The sequence below is a fragment of the Macrobrachium nipponense genome, chromosome 19, assembly GCF_015104395.2.
Source record: "Macrobrachium nipponense isolate FS-2020 chromosome 19, ASM1510439v2, whole genome shotgun sequence".
In the NCBI taxonomy this organism is placed as follows: domain Eukaryota; kingdom Metazoa; phylum Arthropoda; class Malacostraca; order Decapoda; family Palaemonidae; genus Macrobrachium; species Macrobrachium nipponense.
The window spans coordinates 2,177,564-2,197,563 of NC_061088.1; the positions used below are offsets into that span (position 1 = coordinate 2,177,564).

Consider the following 20,000-nt stretch of genomic DNA (forward strand, 5'->3'; position numbering starts at 1 on the left):
CACATTAATATATTTTGTACTTTTCTTCAATTTCCTTTTAGTGCGCACGAGCTACAGTAGTCATTATTGAAAGAAACACTCACGATTACTTATGCAAGTGATGCAAAAAACAATATTCCTTTCCCTGATCTCCGATATATGAAATCGCGAACTCGAGAATAAGTCCTTTCAACCACCCATTTCACGATGTGGCACTCTCTGCTGTCCTCTGTATTTCCTCAGTTATATAGAAAGACTTCTCTTAGAACTGGAATTACCTCTGCATCGGAAGCACATTAAAACTTTTCTATAAGTGAGGTAGGTTTTTTTTTTTTTTTTTTTTAAATAAAAATGAGAATCTATAACAAGGACAAATAGTCACCTTAATGCTTCCTCATTCAAAGTCTCATGAAGTCTTGAGAAAACTGTTAGGAAAAAAAGCACTGAGTGTGTGTGTGTGTGTGTGTGTGTGTGTGTGTGTGTGTGTCCAAAATAATATCCTGGCATAAAGAAACTTACGTGTATGATACAAAAATAATAAAAAAAACTTAAAAGTGACATCGCATTTTTAATGAATACGTCTCACTTCCTAATGGAGTAAAAAAAGAATATAGAAGTTAGCTACAAAAACATTTAATTCCTGATGAAATATACTTTCATACAACGCAATAGCTAAAAATAAAACAGATTTAATGCTACTGTAAAAATTAATTCTTCAAACAAATTCTTCACTGTGAAATAATGAAAGAAATTCATACGATGATGATACACTTGGAGTTTATTAAGAATCTGCCTTATACGAAGGCACTTCAAAGCAACGTTCATATTGCATACTAATTCATATTGCAAAGATATGAGAGAGAGAGAGAGAGAGAGAGAGAGAGAGAGAGAGAGAGAGAGAGATTCGTCAATTTACTACGGCACAAGCAACATCCATCTTGCAGTGTTATTATCTTTCTCTTCTTATCAATCACAATACTGAAGAAAAGACAGATCGTTAAAACAAAGAGATCGAAAGACAAGTAGATAGATGGATAGATAGGTTAAGAAATCAGTAATAACTCATGATTACGCAACTCTTTAAATTCTTCCTAACATAAGTGTCCGGTCTTACATCCAACATACATAGAGAGAGAGAGAGAGAGAGAGAGAGAGAGAGAGAGAGAGAGAGAGAGAGAGAGAGAGAGAGAGAGAGAGAGACTCGGCACAAATTAAATTGAGATGTTTCGACATCAAAGTTCCTCCTATCTTTGCTGCATCTTACAGCAAAGAGCACTTACCTATGAGACTCTCACAGAGCGAAGATTATAATTGTTTCGTATGAAATGAAATGTCGGCAAAGAGGATCATTAAAAAAAACGTAAAGCCTCCTCCATGAAGTCATTTAAAAACAAATTATTTTCTAAACTTGTATATAATGTGTATACATACACATATATACATATATATATTAATATTTTATACATAAATGAATATTTGCATACAGATATATATATATATATATATATATATATATATATATATATATAGTCAACTCTTCAAAATATATGCAAACATATCCGCAAATGTTGTACATTAACCACTATGAGAAGACAAGCGATCACAGCAACACATTTCGCAAATATATATTTAACAGCAATAACTATGCCAATGCATACACAGTATGCATATGCAAGCCTAAGCAAGCTTTATGTCATCATTGAGTTTATACTGAGCTGTCCCATTTGGTAAATAAAAAATACATCTAATAAAGCACTAAGCTAATGTAAGCAATATGTGATATAACTACTCGTCCTCCTTCCTATGCAATGGCTGATGGAACGATAAATGCAATAACTCTCGTTCAGCTCAAATCTAAACAGATGAAAAGTAAAGGTTTAAACAGTGAAAAGAGGGAATGGACCTTGCAACGAGAGAGAGAGAGAGAGAGAGAGAGAGAGAGAGAGAGAGAGAGAGAGAGAGATCAACCCTGAGTTTCAACAGATACATTCACAGAGAATGACATGTGTATACGAGAGAGAGAGAGAGAGAGAGAGAGAGAGAGAGAGAGAGAGAGAGAGAGAGAGAGAGAGAGAGGATGATATCAAAGTGCAAATGCAATTCCAATTTATGGACCCTTTCAATAGGCAGCTTAGAACAGTTGCAACAATATATATTCGCAGAAGTTTCCGACAATTGGCCCCATCCCTTCCTAAATAATACCTGATATCTGAGCTCGGTGCTTCCACTAAATTCGCAGGGTTCAAGTATGAAGGGATGCGTGTGTATATAAGCGTATGCCTGTGTGTGTGTGTTCGGCTCGATGGAAATATGAAGGATACGAGTGTATTTGTATGTATGCATGCGTATGGAAGTTCATTTGCTTGCTTGTTTGACTGTCTTCAGCTCTCAGCTCTGAAAGGATACCTGCAGGCACAGCAGGGCATCATACAAAACTAACTCTCTCTCTCTCTCTCCTCTCTCTCTCTCTCTCTCTCTCTCTCTCTCTCTCTGTAATATATATATATATATATATATATATATATATATATATATGATAAAATATATAATATAATATATATAATATTAATATGTATGTGTACATACAGACACACTATATATATAATAATAATAATAATAATAAGCGGATGTTGCAACCCCACCGTCAACCTCTGGAAGGCTGAACGCTCCAAAGCGGGTGTCATGGATGAGTGGTGCAGCGCTCATACCACGTTTACGAAGTCCGCAGACCGCTCCCGGCGACTGCCACAACCAGTCCACCCATCGATAACGGATCCCAGTTACTGTTCGGTTAAAGAAAACGGGCCGTGATGCCATCAGCCTCATCCCACAAGCACCCTGGAACAAATAGTCTCTCCTCCATCCGTCAGAGGAAGCGACGCTCGGGACACAAGAGCCAATAGAAGCCAGTTACTCCTCCTCCTTATTCCCTTCGGCTATTAGACATGATAATGGAACAGCTTCCCTTCAGAGGAGGCGCTAGAGAGAGGAACGGAGGTCAGTAATGGCCAAATTCAATTAAGGAGAACTGATTGGATTGCGGCAAAGGTTATCGTTACGCAAGATTGCCTGCCTCCGCTTGTTAACAGAATTTTAAAAGTATTTCGCGTCCCACTTTCTTTGAGGGGAGAATAAACGTTTAGCTGTTCCGTCTCTCATAGAAAACGGGATTTAAAATCTAATGGCAGTTGTTCGATGAATGAAATGGGGGCTGGACCAACGATTCCTCTAATGAGAAAAAATTGACAAAATATATAACCTGGACATGAGAGCATTACGTGCATGAGCATACACAACATTCTCTCTCTCTCTCTCTCTCTCTCTCTCTCTCTCTCTCTCTCTCTCTCTCTCTCTCTCCACAAGGGGAGAAAGCAACTGTTTCATGAATGAAATGAAAACCAGGTAAACGATCACTCTATTGAAAAAAAAAATTATAACTAGGATATGAAAGTATTATGCGCACATGTAAACACAACCTCTCTCTCTCTCTCTCTCTCTCTCTCTCTCTCTCTCTCTCTCTCTCTCAAAGAGACGAAGCTATTATCATTAAGGAAAGAGGCACATTCTTACTGATTAAACTTGCTTCGTTTCAAGACAACGGTCAGCCGTCTCTCAAGAAATAAATAATTGGTCAATGATCTATGAGAAGGAAACCAATGGAAACAATGATAATAAAAGAACGTATAAACTCACAAACATTTCAAGACTTGAAATACAACCGTGTTGATGACGCGCATCCAATTAAAATCCTTGAGGTTAATGAGAAGCTAATGATAAATAAGGGAATCACATAAAATCCGCAGAGTTGCAAATAGTTTTGGAGGCATAAAATAAATGACGTGAAGGGGTTTCCAGGATAAGTTATCGAATACAACATACAACACGAATCTCCAGTCTAACAATATACAACACGAATCTCCCGTAATAACTAGAATGAGTGAAATATTCGCTAGGCACGATCAATAACTTGAAGACAAATTGGAGTTAGGATGAGAGAGAGAGAGAGAGAGAGAGAGAGAGAGAGAGAGAGAGAGAGAGAGAGAGAGAGAGAGAGAGGTTAATAAATGATTTAATTCAATATGCAATACGAATCTTCAGCAATCATACAAACGCAAATGAAATATTCGCTGGCGATGATAAATAACTCTAAGATACCTTGATTTAAAGGAATCTGGATGAGAGAGAGAGAGAGAGAGAGAGAGAGAGAGAGAGAGAGAGAGAGAGAGAGAGAGAGAGAGAGAGAGAGAGAGAGAGAAGATAAATTATTCAATACAATATACGATACAAATCTTTAGTAATAACAGAAATTCGCTAGGCATAATAGATGCCGTTAACTTGATTAAGAAGAGGGGTTTAGATATGAGAGAGAGAGAGAGAGAGAGAAGAGAGAGAGAGAGAGAGAGAGAGGAGAGAGAGAGAGAGAGAGAGTTGTAAGACAATTTGAATAAAAGGGAGCCAGACCTCTTTTCATTAATTCCAAAATCCTTGAGAGATAGTTCTCTATGATTGCTATCATAACATCATATCGGTCCTTATTAACAATAAAATTACATCAGTCGCCCATATCACAAAGTATTTCCTATTAATTGCAATAAAATATTAATCTTTCACTAAATAAAATTTTTACTGCCTTTGCAGATAAAATGTTTAATCCTCATACATATATTACAGCGAAAATACATTAATTTCCTTTTTCAGTAGTCGTCATAATCGACCGGGAGCGAATCCAGGATTAACTAAATATAATGCTGAACGAGTGAATCCAGAGACACATAAAGTACTTCATAAATGCAGGATGCAATTACATATAAAAAAATTACCCGGTTACGTAATTTAGTAGCAATTTATATAATATATAATATATATATATACATATACACACACACACATATATATATATATATATATATATATATATATATATATTCACCCAATGAAGGAAATAATTATCACCCACATAACTACATATTTTGCGGCTTAAAAAAAAAAGTCGCGTCATATAACCTATTTCCCATGCGGTGCAAAAACGAGAAAAAAAAAAAAAAAAAAAAAAAAGGATGGGAGGGGAAGGGTTCGTTCAGGTGAGGACGGGGAGTGGGGAGAGAGGACGGAGGCAGAGAGAGAAAGGAGGAGTAGGGGAGGGGAGGGGAGGGGGGGGAGAAAGGAGGAAAAGGGAGCATCTTAATAGTGACTGCTTTCCTCCCATTGGGTCTTATATTTTCCCCCAAGTAGGACCACCCTTCCCCCCTCCCTTCCGCTCCCCCTACCCTCCACCTACCACGGGCCACTCGCTCTTCATCTCCCTGGCGCAATTATGACCTTCCTCGGCTAAAATAAGAGCTAATTGCCTCCCCCTCGAGCAACCCATCAGTCGACAATTACAGTACTTAAGAGTCCTCGGATCCAGAGCTCGGAGATGGGAAACTTCATTAAGAATAAGGCAATAAATGGCCGCGAGGGTACTTGCTTGTACTGGCTGTTACGACGCAGCAAACTGGCGAAAAGACTACATTTTCAGAGACTGAAAAAGACTACATTTCAGAGACTGCAAAAGACTATATTTCAGTGACAGCTCTCTCCCTCAAGAGGGAGGGAGACAGCAGTCTCTGAAATATATAGTACTTACTGTCTATATTTTGGCGTTTGTATGGGCTCCTTTATTCGATGGAGTTCTGTTGTAACAGAACATTTTTACCAGTCAAAGAGAGAGAGAGAGGAGAGAGAGAGAGAGAGAGAGAGAGAGAGAGAGAGAGAGAGAGAGAAACTTCTAAAACGATAAAAATATCCAGTAAAACAAAAGGGATAGTAATTTTATCAGGCGTCCATTATTTTCTCTCGTTTTTTTTCTTATTCTCCTTTCCATTAGACTTCTCTTTATCTTTATCATGATTTTAATAACCAGTCATCCTTTAAATACGCCTTATACATTATACAATTCTCAATATTTAATCTAAGTCTCATATTGTAGTACATTTCAGAGTTGTTGTAGGCCTGTATAGCGATTACAATAACCTTCTGCAGTAGAGCTTGACACAGCGCTATCTCATCTTTTTTCTTTTTCTTCCTCAAATTCGTCAATCCATTTTTTTTTTTAATTTTAATTTTAGTTCCAATTCATTACCTACTTTTCTTCTTCTTTCCCACCGTTATCCCTACATTCAGGGGTCGGTTGCCTGATGCGCCTTCTCCTTCACCACTGCCTTCTATCAAGGGCAACATCCTCCATTACCTAATTTTTCTTCCCCTTCACCGTCATCGTTACCACCAACTGCACCTCGCCATCCATATCCTCCATTTCGCGTCTCTTCATTCTTGCGCCCGAAGGCTCGTCTCCTGTGATCACGAATTCCTTTGTAAAGGGAGACCATTATTAAAGGGGCCATTATGCAACGCCATACCAGAAGCGATTTTACGCGCGACTTGCTAGTAGTAGTACGTAGTGTATCGCGGAAGGCGGCGCACCTCCTCTCCCCCGCCCCCAACAAAACACACACACACACATACACACAGTTCCCTAGGTAAATAATCGCATTACGCGTCTTAATTGGGATTAGATGCGCCACCACACACCTGGAACAGGTGAAAATTCAATCGTCGCGACGGGCGAGCGCCAATTCTCTTTGAGAGGCTGTGTCTGTGAGATGGATTGAAAGCGATGTTTTTGAGTTTGAGTTTACTGTAAAAGAAAACTATTGAGATGGCTGTTTATCTTTCCGTCCGCACTTTTTCTGTCCGCCCTCAGATCTTAAAAACTGCAGTGGCTAGAGGGCTGAAAAATGGTATGTTGATCGTCCACCCTCCAGTCATCAAACATACCAAATTGCAGCCCTCCAGCCTCGGTAGTTTTTACTTTATCTAAGGTTAAAGTTAGCCATGATCGTGCGTCTGGCATCCCTATAGGTGCCAACAACACAGATCACCACCGGGCCGTGGCTGAGGCCACCACCGGACAGAAAACACGTTTATAACCAAAAGGAGTCAGAAAAGAGGAGGGTTAACAGTGGGTTAATCATGAGCTGCTAGGGACCAACTGGTTACCTAGTAACGGGACCTACAGCTTATTGTGGGATCCGAACCACATTATTTCGAGAAATCAAATGATAATCACCAGAAGTACATTCCTCTGATTCCAAGTTGGCAGAGCGGGGAATCGAACTCACGACTACCGAATCGGTAGGCGAGCGCGTTAACCACTCGTCCAATGAGGAACTACTGAAACTTACAATAAATACCATGAGTGTAAGAAGTACTGAAATAAAATTAAACCAGCGAGACAAAAGAATAAAAAAAGAAGAAGTTTTAGATCGAAAATTACTATTTCTGGGACAAAAAATCAAGACGTCAACAATGAAAAGAAATTTTAATTACTAAATGGCAAAAGTAAGAAACGCTTTTTATCAGGAAAGCAGAATAATGTTTAGAAGAGAAGCAATTATTAATATTGAAATGAACTAGTTCTAAATCGTCCTAAATCAGAGAAATGATAAATATTGAAGGGAATAATAAAACAAATGTAACTGCACATACAATGTTGTAAGAAACTTGTTCAGCAGACTTGAGCAACTACTATGAAAAAAGGATTTAATTAAAAATATTAATTTCTTTAATGAAAAGGGAAAACCAGGTCTTGGAATTCTCTCACTTCAGAGATTTCGTTTTTTCGTTTTTTTTTTTTTTTTGGTTGTCCGTCAATTTTACCCATCACCGCTATTCCTCCTATTAATGAATTTAACTTATTTAGGCCTGCTTAGTATTTGGATGAGTGCCCCATCACACAACACCAAAAAACCTTCTGCATATTGGCAAGGACAATGAATGTGACTTATTTGGGCCTGTATTGTATCTGGATGGGTGCCCATCACAGAACACCGAAAACCCTTCTGTATAATGGCAAGGACAATGAATTTGACTTATTTGGGCCTGTATTGTAAACCCTTCTGCATATTGGCAAGGACAATGAATTTGTCTTATTTGGGCCTGTTTTGTATCTGGATGGGTGCCCATCGCAGAACACCGAATAACCTTCTCCATATTGGCAAGGACATACGGCTAGCAACCTCATCCCAAGAACTAATGTTTAGATTCTTGGAACAAGCCTTAGAAGTTTGGTGAGAACGGCAATATGACACAGTGAGGCCCATGACTCCAGGCAGATTGCATGATGCTGGTAGGCTACACACAATCACACACACACAAAATGCTTGAGAACAAGCAGAAGTTAAATGACAACGCAATGCTTTTAACGGTACTACAGCTCCGACAGTCAAAAGCACTTAACGAGGAGATGAGGTTCCCAGATACCTCTGCTTGCTTAACACCATTCTGATGTTAGTGCTTCTGATTTTGCTTCTTATAATATTGCAGTTGATTGATTCATCGTTAGATCAGTCGGCTTCGGTGTGTTCGGTGTTTACTGACCTGCCCATAAAAAAAAACGATAAAATAAAAGATAAAATCCATTTTGATATATTTAACTGCATTCATTGTGTGCGTAGGTGTATCTACGTTTTATCAAGCGTTCACACACAAAAACAAACATAAAAAAAAAAAAATTATATTTATATTATTATTATATATATATATATATATATATACATACTTATATCATATATACATATATATATATACATATATTTATAATATAGAAAATATATATACATACATATAGCTAAATATATCCATACATTATAGTACGTATATACAATACTATATACCGTATATATCACTATATGTATATATATATATATTATATTATATATATATAGATAGATAGATAGATAGATAGATAGATAGATAGGTAGATAGATAGATAGATAGCTATGTATGCACACATATATACAGTACATATATACACTAAAATATATAGTATCTATATGTGAATAAATATATATGTCTGTGTGTGTGTATTTGAATTAATTTAGATGTTCATGTTAATATGTCTATGCACTTGAAAAATACAAGCGAAAACAGACACACACACACACAAGACAGTGAGACAGCGCAAATCACACAAACAAAAATAAATATGCGTGCCCGTGGTAAAGGAAAACACCTCTTTCCGAGTAAACAAAAACTTAATAAAAGAGAAGAAGCGGAAGAAGAAGGCGTTTCCCAGACTGGAAACGACAAGTTGAAAGTCCTTTTGGATCCTGGTTAACCAAAGCTTCAATTCTCGTGAGATCAATATGCATAGGAACCTGAGAGAGAGAGAGAGAGAGAGAGAGAGAGAGAGAGAGAGAGAGAGAGAGAGAGAGACGAATGATAATACAGATAGCTGAATGGGACCGTAAAATACTACAGAAGTGAGAGAGAGAGGAGAGAGAGAGAGAGAGAGAGAGAGAGAGAGAGAGAGAGAGAGAGAGAGAGAGAGAGGGGTGCTGTATAGGACGCTGAGAGAGAGATGAATGAAAAAAAAACTGACGGCTGAATGGGATCATAAAATACTACAGAAGTGAGAGAGAGAGAGAGAGAGAGAGAGAGAGAGATTCTGCACTTATTATACTGAGCTCACGAATATAAATCTTGATGAGTTCTAGTTTTAACTCCCAACAGTACGATTATCAAAGAAATTAAACCAGCTTCCTGATTGTTATCTGAAATTCCTCTTTGGGACTTAGGGAAAGCACCCTAACATTATCTAAAATTATCCCAGTTCCTTTCGCCTCACTGGAGTAGAGGAGAAACTTGAAAACGTTAAAAATAAATGAGATAATTCACGAGTAAGGCATCCCCCAAAGATGAGACGAGTTAGAAACAGAACAGGTTTGATGAATAATAATAAAGCCAAGGATACAATCCAAGAAAAAAATACACGATTTAAACCACATATCACATATACGATGTTCTAAAAAAACAAAAAAGTTAAAATCTTCACAAATAAAAAAATCTTCATGAGAAAAAAATGGAAGATATTCATATGAAAAAATATATTAAAAGTGAAAAATCTTCAAAAGAAAAATAAAAAAAATTTTAAAAAGGTTAACAAAAATATTTCATAAGAAAAAAAAAGAAAAAAAAAAACATACGAATCTTCATAAGAAAAATCTTCATAAGAAAAATACATAAGAAATAAAAATCCCCATGAGGAAAATATATAAAAAGTAAAATTATTCGAAAAATAATATATATATATATATATATATATATATACCTATATATATATATATACCTGCAAAAGAATATATATATTATATATATATATATATATATATATATATAATATGATCAAATCTTTATAAGAAAAATATATAAACAGTAAAAATACATAAAGATGACATCGCAAAAAAACAAATGGCCTCATTTATAACGTACACAAATCGCGCACAACCACTAGACTAACACATGATAAGTTCCATAAAAAAAAAAAAAATATATATATATATAAATACATACAACACTACATGGTACATTACCAGCACACATATCAGTATATTGACTAGAAAAATATCAAGAACAAAAGTTATGATAACAACATCTAAAATAGCAGATAATCGTTAAGGTATAGATAAAGGAAACAAAGGCCCCCCCCCCCCCCCCCCCCCCCCCACCCCCCCCCCAACGCACACACGCACAAAGAGGAGGAGGAAGAGGAGGAAGAGAAAGCTTCAATGATGCAAACACGTTCTCAGTGCGGAAGCACTTAACAGAGGAAAGCGGTATCATAAATACGGTGGCAGACATCAAGACCTTATTAAAGACGATGACGACACCAGCATTGCATTCAGCTGGTGCAACGTTGCAATGGCAACTTTTAATCGTACTCCCACTCTCCCTCCTAGAGGGGCTATACATGAAACATATAGATAGGAGACAATAGCTCAGAGAAAAGAAAACTTCAAATATTTTCTACAATAGTTTAGAAAGATTTGAGACTGGTAAAAATTGTTAAAAAATATTTAAATAAAGAAGACTAAATATTACTGACATTAGATTAGAGATTTTAAATGTTGGTGACAATAGTAGAAAAAAAAGACCAAATATTTTTTACAATAGTTTAGAAAGATTTTAAATTGGTAATAACAGTTCCAAAAATATTCTAAATATTGTAGACAATAGTTTCAAAACTATTTCAAATATTGCAGACAGTTTCAAGAATATTTTCAATATTTCTGACAATAGTTTAAAAAACATTTTGATTCAAAAATATTTTAACTATTTCTGACGATAGTTTCAAAACATTTTAATTCAAAAGTATTTTAAATATTTCTGACAATTTAAAAAAAAAATTTAAATGCTGCAGATAACAGTTAAAGAAATAAATTTAATACTTCTGACATTAGTCTAAAAAATATTTTTAATATTTTCTGAAATTTTAACTACTGGTGGCAAGAGTTTAAAAATATCTTCAATATGGCTAAAAATAATTTAAAGAGATTTCAAATTTTGGTGACAATAGTTAAAAAAATAATCTAAATGTTGCTGACAATTACTTATAGAGATTTTGGATGCTTTTTTAACAACATTTAAAAAAAAATATTTTAAATACTGCTGACAATAGTTTTAGGTGATCTTCGATGTCGCTGGCAATAGTTTAGACAAGATTTTAAACACTGGAGAAAACAGTTTAAAAGAAGATAATGAATGATACTAGCAATTGTTATAAGCATAAACAATGAAAGAACGCTAAAGACAAGTACTGAAGTAAGACGATAAAATACTGATTATTTAAAAAAAAACATAAAGTAAGGTTACGAAAAAATATTGGAGAAAAAACTCAAATACCAAACATAAAGAAAAACAAAATGATAATCTTAAAATAAGACTGATGGTTAAAAAAAAGTAATATCAAACCAATAACTCTTGGGAAAACTGGTGACAAGAGTTGAATGAAAAGAAAATTGAAAGTATTGATAATAATATTGTATATATAAAAATGATATCATTATCGATAAATCATTTACTGATGGACTTTACGATGACACAGAAGGGCAATAACTCATATAAGAAAGGGTGACTTTTAAACAACAGAACTTGAAAAATGTAATTTTCTTACATACCAAACAAATAATTTACAATAATATGTACAGGTAACAATAATTAAAGAGAGAACTTGTATGATACATGAGCTGAAAATGAAGATAAATACTGACGTGATGAATAATGACGTTAACTGGAAACAGAGATCTAACGTTGCACAAACCACCGAAAACAAAAACATCCCTGTTTTTTTCAGTATTTGAACATTTTTAACTCTTAGGATTTTTATATTTCATAGTCAAACGAGAGGGAAGATTAAACGTGAAAGCGAAAACAAGCTCATGAAAGAAGCCAAGTCGCAAATATTTCGAAACGAATCTGTGCGGTTAACAGTGAAGAGGAAATGTGAAAAGACGAATATTAAATAGAAATGTGAAAAGCTAACGTCATATCTTAGCTGCAAAACCTAAATAACTCCGATATAATAAATTTTATGTGTTAAATACATATACAAACACAGAGACACACACTCTAATTCAATTTCAGATACTATATATATATATATATATATATATATATATATATATATATACACACATACATACATACATAAAAATATATGAAAATATTCTTAGAATAAAGGCTAAAAATCTTGCACTCCAGTTTCACTTTCTCGTGGCATAATATATATATATATATATATATATATATATATATATATATATGTATATACATACATACATACACACACATATATATACATATATGTATATATATATAATATATATCTACGTATAAATCTATGAACAGTGTTACTTGGTTGGCCTACGACTTACGATTAACTTACGTGACTGCTAAAGTCATATAAATGATTACTTACAAACAAACAAACATTTAAAAGTGATCAACCATCACCCAAAACAAGCATTTTCTGAAAATCACCTAACATGACACGCCCACCCACCCACCCACCCCCACTCGGTTCAACAGGTTGCAGAGACATCAATTTGGGCCCTTTTGATAAAAGTTACAATTACCCAGACTCGTTTCGTAATGACATTCTCTCTCTACCTCAAATAACGACTACAAGTTATACTGAAAATGACTTACAGTTTTAACTTTTAATTCCAGCAATTTATTCCTTCGGATTCAGCCTTAATAATGTGTACAAAATACAAGGTTTTTGTAGCTAATATATTTTTCCACTTAATGACACACATTAAAAACACATGCAATACATTTTCCGCATTTTGAGACATTAAACGAATATGAGGCTAATTTCTTAAGGCACCAATGAGAGAGAGAGAGAGAGAGAGAGAGAGAGAGAGAGAGAGAGAGAGAGAGAGAGAGAGAGAGAGAGAGTATTGAGCCTTCTGAAGATTACAATAAAAAATATGTCTTAGAAGGCAAAGATACAACATCTCTTTTCAGTGGATGAGAGAGAGAGAGACGAGAGGAGAGACAGATTGAGGAGAGAGAGAGAGAGAGAGAGAGAGAGAGGTGTTAAGCTTTCTAAAATTTGCATTTAAAAATATGCCTTAGAAGGCAATGACAATCTCTCTTCAGAGAGAGAGAGAGAGAGAGGAGAGAGAGAGAGAGAAGAGAGAGAGAGAGAGAGCACAAAGCCTCTTTCCTGTCCCGGTGGACATGAATGACAGCGCGCACAATGTTTATAAATGTATATTTATTACCGGAATGGAATAAAAATATCGCTTTTACGTTTCGTAGGGCTTTTCAATTCTAGCGGTGGTATGAAATACAGAGTATCATCCTAATGCGATTTAAAAAAGAAAAAGAAATTCCTTTGAGAGAAGAAAAAAAATATATATTAACGGTGCTCCACGCCTACAAAAACTCAAAAACACATACAAACTATATGCATAGATAGAGATACACTCACAAGTATACGAAAATACTTATACATATACATATATATAAAAATACATACATATGTCATATATATACATATATATACATATACATATATATATATATATATATATATATATATATATATATATATATATAAAGCAGATTAAACACTAGAAGCTTTTTCTAACTGATTATTTGTTGATGTAAAATTTTGGGATAAATGTAAAAAAAATAGTTAGTGATATATTCTTAAAAACATTTTACGAATATGGAATTATGTTTGAGTAAAACTAAATTCACCATAAGGTACCCGTAGCAGCGAACAAAGAACTAAATGAGAGAGAGAGAGAGAGAGAGAGAGAGAGAGAGAGAGAGAGAGAGAGAGAGAGAGAGAGAGAGGAGCATTAAAACATATATGACAATTGATCGGAAAAATTACTCAAATATCTTGCTTTCTCCAATGAAATATATTTCTCCCCTTTTCATTCATTTTTTTCAGAATAAACAAACTTTTAAAATAGAATATTTTACTTCTCTTTGATGTCAACATAAAACGCATGAATCTTCCGCTCTCCTCCAACTCATGTCACCTATAAAAATTTTATATAGAATTTGAATGTCTCCTGGGAGTTTTTATTCCACCAGTTACAGAGAGAGAGAGAGAGAGAGAGAGAGAGAGAGAGAGAGAGAGAGAGAGAGAGAGAGAGAGAGAGAGAGAATGTTAGGCCTTTTAAAGTTTACGACTAGAAATATGTCTTAGAAAGCAAATGAGAAAATCTCATTTCAGTAAAAAAGAGAGAGAGACGAGAGAGAGAGACGAGACGAGAGAGAGAGAGAGAGATAGAGAGAGAGAGAGAGAGAACGTTAAGCCTTTAGAAGTTTGCAACTAAAAACATTTCTTAGAAGGCAAGGGAAAAACTTCTATTCAGTAAGGAGAGAGAGAGAGAGAGAGAGAGAGAGAGAGAGAGAGAGAGAGAGAGAGAGAGAGAGAGAGAGAGAGAGATCAATTAATTAATCCTTCCAAAAACGCCAGAGCTACAAGGCAGCCAATCGAGCGACTCCTCTTAATTGGGATTAGACACAAATGTTTACACCGCAACGAACAAGACACAATCGAGGTAGCTTAACGACGGCGATACAAGGAGAGAGAGAGAGAGAGAGAGAGAGAAGATGACAGGAAGATGGTTAGAGAGGGAGAGAAGAGAGCGAGAGATCGAGAGAATGAGGAGAGAGAGAGAGAGATAGAGAGAGGAGAGAGAGAGGGGGGGGGGGGATCAGCATCACGATTATTAAGTATTCATCAAAGTTTTATGACTAAAAACATGTCTCAGGAGACATGGGATGAGTAAGGAAGGAGAGAGAGAGAGAGAGAGAGAGAGAGAGAGAGAGAGAGAGAGAGAGAGAGAGAGAGAGCAGTACTAGAACTGGAAAACGAGCCTATACAGCTTAGGATATATCACTAACCTTGGCAAAACCTCGAAGGAGTAAACAAATCACAAAAATACAGCAAAAGGTAAATGGAAAACTTCACAAATTTATAAATGGCAAAAATGTAAACGGAAAACTTCATAAACAGAAAAAATACAAAGAATGTAAATGGAAAAACGTCCATATAATAAAAAAAACAATGAAAATTAAAAATGGAACACAACCATAGAAATGGAAAAAAGGAATCACAATCTAATCAACGGCGTTGCAGAATAACAGGTCAAAGGTAAAAATCAAACAAACAAACAAACACACACACACAACACAAACCATGAAAGCCAAGAACGGCAACGGAATTAACGACTGGAAAGACCACGTGTTACATGACGGGGATCAAAGGAAACAGCTTCCAGCTATGAACAGAAAAAAAATCCCTGGAATGGATACAGCAGGGCAGCGATGAATTTCCAGAACGGCTCCTTTGATGTGGAATTCCAGAAACTGGCTCCCTGAAGCAGAAGATTCCAGAATGGATGCTTCAACGTGGAATTCAATAAGCAAAGACTTGAGGAATATACAATTCCAGGTATTCGAATGTATGAGAGGCAAGATACTTTGGTGAGGAATTCGAAGGTCCAAATAATAATAATAATAATTGAAAAAGAAACCCACAAATTCAATTTGTAACTTGTTTACTTCTAAGTATTTACATTTAGTTTTACTCCACACTGCTGGGCCTTGACCCAGGCTAACATCCCAACATCTCTTGAGAATGGGCCACAGAAGGACCTGAAAGTACTCGAGTGTGGAGTAAAACTAAATGTAAATACTTAGAAGTAAACAAGTTACAAATTGAATTTGTGGGTTTCTTTTTCAATCTTCAGAAGAAAACTGAAAGAAGTTTTTGTTGGTTAATAATAATAATAATAATAATAATAAAATAATAATAATAATAATAATAATAATAATAATAATAATAATAATAATAATTATAATAATAATAATAATAATAATAATGAACATAAAGAAAAAGAACTGGCTCTCCCCAACAGAAAGAGAAGAACTGGAAAGGGAAATGTCACACGACAAACGAATTACACGAAGACGAACTGAGAGACGATGCCACAGAAGACGACAGGGAGGATGAGGTATCAGACAACGACACACGAAGAAACACCGACGAAGTAACAGAGAGGGACGGAATGGGTAGAAAAGATTAGACAATGGATGGAGCCAGATACAGAGAGAACAAAGATCCCCTCCATGAAAGCCTACAACACCAAGAAATTGAGGGAGAAAACAAGTGAGGTCAATGAAATAACTGGGCATAATACAGACACCAGTATCACAGAAACAAATAACTTGACATATGCAGGAGCAAGATTAGTAGCAGAACTGATGGGAATTCGAACACCAACACCACCAGCACAAACCAACCCAACAGAAACCAAAACAGCAACCTCCTTGGAAAAGGCGCCTGGAAAAGCAAATCATGGTGATGAGATCTGACTTGAGTAAACTGAAAGAGATGGCAGAAAAAAAGAAAAAGGCTAAGAAGCAAGAAAACAAGGAGGAACTCAACGAGAAATACAAAGTACAAGAGAGGGGATTAAACAAACACACAGAAGATGTAAAACAGAGGCTTAAGGCCAAAGGACATAAGATCCAACGGTACATGAACAGGAATAAGGGATACCAACAGAACAAACTATCGGAACAACCAGAAAAGACTATACAGCCAACTAAGAGGGGAAGACAACCACCAGAAATTCCTGAAGCCGAAAAAAGTAAGAGACTCTGGGAAAACATATGGAGCAATCCGGTATCACACAACAAACATGCAACATGGCTCCAAGAAGTCAAGGAAGAAGAAACAGGGAGAATAAAACAAAGATTCACAGCCATCACGGACAAGACACAGTCAGACACCAAACTAAAGAAAATGCCAAGCTGGAAAGCCCCAGGTCCCGATGAAGTCCATGGATACTGGCTCAAAAACTTCAAGGCCCTACACCCACGAATAGCAGAACAACTCCAGCATTGTATCTCAATTACCAAGCACCCAAATGGATGACCACAGGAAGAACATCCTTAGTACAAAAAGACAAGAGTAAGGGAAATATAGCCAGTAACTACAGGCCTATCACTGCCTACCAATAATGGGAAGTTACTAACAGGTATCATCAGTGAAAGGCTATACAACTACTAGAGGAGACAAACACCATCCCCCACCAACAGAAAGGCTGCAGAAGGAAGTGTAGGGCACAAAAGACCAGCTCCTGATAGACAAAATGGTAATGAAGAACAGTAGGAGAAGGAAAACCAACCTAAGCATGGCATGGATAGACTATAAGAAAGCCTTCGACATGATACCACACACATGGCTAATAGAATGCCTGAAAATATATGGGGCAGAGGAAAATACCATCAGCTTCTCAAAAAATACAATGCGCAACTGGAATACAATACTTACAAGCTCTGGAATAAGACTAGCAGAGGTTAATATCAGGAGAGGGATCTTCCAGGGCGACTCACTGTCCCCACTACTCTTCGTAGTAGCCATGATTCCCATGACAAAAAGTACTACAGAAGATGGATGGTGGGTACCAACTCAAGAAAAGAGGCAACAGAATTAACATCTGATGTTCATGGACGACATCAAGCTGTATGGTAAGAGCATCAAGGAAATAGATACCCTAATCCAGACTGTAAGGATTGTATCTGGGGACATCAGGATGGAGTTTGGAATAGAAAAATGCGCCTTAGTCAACATACAAAAAGGCAAAGTAACGAGAACTGAAGGGATAAAGCTACCAGATGGGAGCAACATCAAACACATAGATGAGACAGGATACAAATACCTGGGAATAATGGAAGGAGGAGATATAAAACACCAAGAGATGAAGGACCACGATCAGGAAAGAATATAGCAGAGACTCAAGGCGATACTCAAGTCAAAACTCAACGCCGGAAATATGATAAAAGCCATAAAACACATGGGCAGTGCCAGTAATCAGATACAGCGCAGGAAATAGTGGAATGGACGAAGGCAGAACTCCGCAGCATAGATCAGAAAACCAGGAAACATATGACAATACACAAAGCACTACACCCAAGAGCAAATACGGACAGACTATACATAACACGAAAGGAAGGAGGGAGAGGACTACTAAGTATAGAGGACTGCGTCAACACCGAAAACAGAGCACTGGGGCAATATCTGAAAACCAGTGAAGACGAGTGGCTAAAGAGTGCATTGGGAAGAAGGACTAATAAAAGTAGACGAAGACCCAGAAATATACAGAGACAGGAGGAAAGACAGAAAGAACAGAGGACTGGCACAACAAACCAATGCACGGACAATACATGAGACAGACTAAAGAATCTAGCCAGCTATGACAATTGGCAATGGCTACAGAGGGGAGAGCTAAAGAAGGAAACTGAAGGAATGAATAACAGCTGCACAAGATCAGGCCCTAAGAACCAGATATGTTCAAAGTACGATAGACGGAAATAACATCTCTCCCATATGTAGGAAGTGCAATACGAAAAAAGTGAAACCATAAACCACATAGCAAGTGAATGCACGGCACTTGCACAGAACCAGTACAAAAAGAGGCATGATTCAGTAGCAAAAGCCCTCCACTGGAGCATGTGCAAGAAACATCAGCTACCTTGCAGTAATAAGTGGTACGAGCACCAACCTGAAGGAGTGATAGAAAACGATCAGGCAAAGATCTCTGGGACTATGGTATCAGAACGGATAGGGTGATACGTGCAAACAGACCAGACGTGACGTTGATTGACAAAGTCAAGAAGAAAGTATCACTCATGATGTCGCAATACCATGGGACACCAGAGTTGAAGAGAAAGAGAGGGAAAAAATTGGATAAGTATCAAGATCTGAAAATAGAAATAAGAAGGATATGGGATATGCCAGTGGAAATCGTACCCATAATCATAGGAGCACTAGGCACGATCCCAAGATCCCTGAAAAGGAATCTAGAAAAAACAAAAAACTAGAGGCTGAAGTAGCTCCAGGCCACTCATGCAGAAGAGTGTGATCCTAGAAACGGCACACATAGTAAGAAGAGTGATGGACTCCTAAGGAAGCAGGATGCAACCCGGAACCCCACACTATAAATACCACCCAGTCGAATTGGAGGACTGTGATAGAGCAAAAAAAAAAAAAAATAATAATAATAATATACAATTCCAGGTATTCGAATGTATGAGAGGCAAGATACTTTGGTGAGGAATTCGAAGGTCCAAATAATAATAATAATAAAAACTAATAATAACAATAATAATAATAATAATAATAATAAAAATAATAATAATAATAATAATAATAATAATAATAATAATAATAATAATAATAATAATAATAATAATAATAATACCAATACCAAGGTATTCGAATGAATGGCAGGCAAGATATTTAGGTGAAGAATTCGAAGGTCCAAATGATGATGATGATGATGATGATGATGATGATGATGAGATGAGATGATGATGATAATAATATATAATTCCAGGTATTCCAATGCTTAAGAGGTAAGATGCTCCAAAGTAACTGATGATAACAAGAGAACACTTGGATAAGGATTCAGACATCCAGACAAATGAAGAAAGAATAATTCCCGGAACTGATGTGTAAGCAATAAGATTCCAGGTACTGATAAATAAGAAATGCCACATTCTCTCAATGAACTGATAATAATGAGATGCAAAATTCTGGGAGAGAGACTATAGAGATACGGTGTACTTGAAAAGGAAAATTCAAGACTTAGAACAGGAAGGAC

At 36.3% G+C, this 20,000-nt stretch overlaps 1 protein-coding gene across 1 annotated transcript in view; it reads right to left on the reverse strand.

Moving 5' to 3' along the window:
• LOC135213568 (adenylate cyclase type 2-like) overlaps window positions 1-20,000 on the reverse strand; it is a gene marked incomplete in the record, with an annotated part of 801,033 nt that overhangs the window by 270,237 nt on the left and 510,796 nt on the right.